Genomic DNA, 3,428 nt, shown 5'->3' with positions numbered 1-3,428 from the left:
CAGCCAGCCGGGGTAAGAGGTGGCACGGGGGGCACAGCACAGCCCCCAGGCATGGTGATTCAGCACAACGAAATGGGAATAGCAAAAAAAAAAAAAAGGGAATTTGAGTTTAAAGTCTCCTAGCATCCGATTTCCAAGATCAGCTGAATGTATGTGAGAAAGTGAAACTTGCATCGAAGATTAAGTGAAACCAATTTTGCGTAGGAGAAAACAAAGAACTAGGGATTATTTTTACTGGATGCTCAAACAACTATTTCCATTTTTCGGCCAGTAAGAAGACCAGCTTTAAAAAGAGAATGTGCTCTGCTGTGCCAGTTTTCTCCATATGCAAGGTGTAGCAGAGATCATGGCTTGAACTAGTGGGTGTCAAGAGAAAAGATGGATAAATACCATTTAAAATCAATGTAAAGAATCGCCAAAAGGGAATATTCTTGTGTGTGTGTATGTTCATTTCCTCATTTGGTACTTCAAGGGATTATTTTACATATTAAGGAGCACACAGTGTATGAGAAGGAGACATTGAATGCTGTTTGAGAAAAGGGAGAAAATAATCTAGTTCGCTACATTATTTTCTGCTAAATCCATCTGTAGAGTATCGATAGCTTGGCAATGCAGCAGATCTGAGCCTGCCTTTACCAGGAGATGGTGCTGTTCAATTTTTAACTAATTCAGAATTTAGTCCTGTTGATGCTGTTGTTCCCAAGGTGTGAATCAGACCCAATCCTGCAGTTTGGTGGGGAAGAAAACCCTTTGTAAAAGGAATCTTTTTGGGTCGGGGCTGCAGGAATTAGGGTTTTCTCAGCCCCCAGACTGAGTTGTAGCCTAGACATTGCATTTTGTAAGTGAAAAACTGGTTTATACCTTCTAACATTCTGTACCTGGAGAACTGGTTATTCTAATTTGTTGTCATTCTGCTCTGTGTAACCACCCAATCCCCTACACACAGGATGCCTGGGTTGGACAAATTCCAAAAGTTGTACTGAAAATAGAAGATCTTAATGATGCCTCAATCCCAAATCAAAGGCAGAATTACAGGTATACTGCTATTTTTTGTCTTTGTATTTTTGCTCATTCTCACTTTATACCCTGGTTTGGAGACTCAGAATGACTTTGCAGCTTTGCCAGTGGCACAGCAAGCAACAAAGGTCCAGTAATGGCAAAGCTTTTGACTGGATTATTCACATACAAATCCTAAAATACTGCTTTATCCAGAAGCTTCTCTGGTTTTCCTCTAATCCCAGAGGCATTGATTTCATTACTGTTTAGAATCACAGTTCCCTGCTTGTGCTTCCTCACTTGAATCCCCCTCAGCACCAACTGCTGCAGCTCTTACTGCAACTTCTGCAGAGAACTTGTTTGCCAGGGTGCAGCTCAGTGAGAGCACAACAGGGTTCTGCTGCAGAGGCAGGCTGGAGCTTGCTGATGTTTTAGTCCCTCAAGGAGGGCTGGTTTTTTCTATATAAATGTTGAAAATGTTGAAGGTATGGCTATGGTGGATTTAAGCCATTTTGAAAATAATTGTAGGAATACAGAAAATTAGGTGGTGTGGCATTGTTTGTTGTGGAAAAAAAAAACAAACTTAAAAAGAAAGCTGCTTCTATTAATTCAGTCTTCTCTATTTGCAGGATGAGGGTTTGACAGTAAAATTAACTTAAAAGACCTTTTAGACATTACTGCCTCAGTGCCGTGCACGCAGTAGTGAGCTTTAATATTTTTATATATCAGTTTAAACTAATCCTTTGTGCTATTTTCAGTATAAGGTTTTAATAACGTTTTTCTCTTCTGCATAGTCCCATGTATGCTCAGCCTCTAAGGGCAGCAGATCCAGCATCAGATTATTTCCCTCAGTCCCGAGCCCGGGGGGATGAGTTTGACTATCCCAGGGAGGGTTTGCCTTACCCAGTTTATCCAGAGGCGAGACAGTACCAGGTACGTATCAATCACATCCCTCTGCATATTAATTACATGCTCTGCATATTAATTACATAGTCTGCATATTAATTACATACTCTGCATATTAATTACATGTTCTGTACATTAATTATATCATCCATCCTGGTGCTGAATACAAATCATCACTAAATTGATAGTGTTTGTCACTAAGTAAAGATGTGAGCTAACAGAAAGCCTGCAGCCACCTTTCACTGTGCAGGTGTTTTCTTCAGGAATGTTACAGACCCTGCTGAAATGTTTTTAAATATTTCCAAAGCTGTTGCAGTTTGTGTGCACACAGTGGTAATGCTTCCAGTTATTTGCATGAAAATAATCTTCCAAAGCTCTTGGTGAGTGAACACTCTGAAGCAGCACATACTAAGAAAAATATATAAAAATGTAGTTTGATTAGATACAGATTATTTTAAGAGCAAGCATACTAGGGAGTGTGTGTCATGCTACTGATTTAATTCTAATCTCTTTACAGAGATACTAAGAACAAGTACTTCCTATATCAGAAATGTCTTGGAATGCTGCATGATCACTGAACAATCCAGGTGCTGAGAGAGCAGTGAGAGCCTGGTGGGACACAGAGGAAATTGCCATCCTCATTGGAAAGCACTAAGTTATTGCAAAGAGAAGGCACAGAGGCTAATTGTGAAAGAAAAGCTGGTGATACTGATACAGCTGGTGTGCTGATACTGCAGCACACAAGGGTCTGGCCCTGGCAGTGTGGTACAAACACAGCCAAGGACTTGGCCTCTCTCTGTCCCAAGATTTACCAAATACCTACAGACCCATTCCTTTGCCCCCTGTCTTTTTTATTTTGTCTTCCATCTGTGTTGATCCCAACAGCTGGAATGGTTTGCCTTTAAAACTGTTAAAACTGCCCTGGCTTGCTTTGTAACTTTTTTGTAAATAAGGAAAATAAATGAAGCTATTGAAGATTGAGCACCTTGCCACTTAGTAACAATTAAAAGAGACTGAAGACTGGGATTTATTTCCCATTTTCCAAAAAGTCTGAAGCACGTTACATTGCGATTTCTGTTAAATCATTTTCCTTAGTGTTGGGTAATATGTGAAGCTATATGACAAAACCAGAATCTTAAGGATTTTAGAAAGGGTTTCTTGATCTTTGGTTTTCCCTCAATGTAACAAAAATGCAAAGTGGGCAAATTTCACTGGGTTTACTTCTGCTGCTGCAAATTCTGTCAGAAATAAAAGAAGTGAGTCTGGTTCCCTCTCTTATCTTCAGAAACGGTGTTAGCACATCTGTTTAGAGCCCAGACTATCAGTTTAAACCATTCTGACCTCCGAAATTCAGATCCAAAGGTGTCAGAGAATTGTGTCAGTGAATCTCTTTTTTTCTGTCATTTCTCAGCCTCGGTGGTGCCACAATCTGACAAACTGTGGTGGTTCTTGACCTCAATCCAGCTCTGTTGTACCGACCTCAGAGCAACCACAGAATTTGAGTGTTCAACTTGATATTCCACCAC

The 3,428-nt window shown here is 40.2% G+C and overlaps 1 long non-coding RNA gene across 1 annotated transcript; it reads left to right on the top strand.

Annotated features, from left to right (window-relative positions):
* LOC144247106 (uncharacterized) lies at positions 1-3,190 on the top strand. The gene is made up of 4 exons (XR_013340784.1): positions 1-12; positions 947-1,035; positions 1,791-1,929; positions 2,420-3,190. It is a non-coding gene; the product is annotated as an uncharacterized LOC144247106 (long non-coding RNA).
* The last annotated feature ends 238 nt before the right edge of the window (positions 3,191-3,428 follow it).

This window comes from Lonchura striata, chromosome 14 (assembly GCF_046129695.1).
Source record: "Lonchura striata isolate bLonStr1 chromosome 14, bLonStr1.mat, whole genome shotgun sequence".
Classification (NCBI taxonomy): domain Eukaryota; kingdom Metazoa; phylum Chordata; class Aves; order Passeriformes; family Estrildidae; genus Lonchura; species Lonchura striata.
This window is presented reverse-complemented; position numbering and strand designations above follow the sequence as displayed.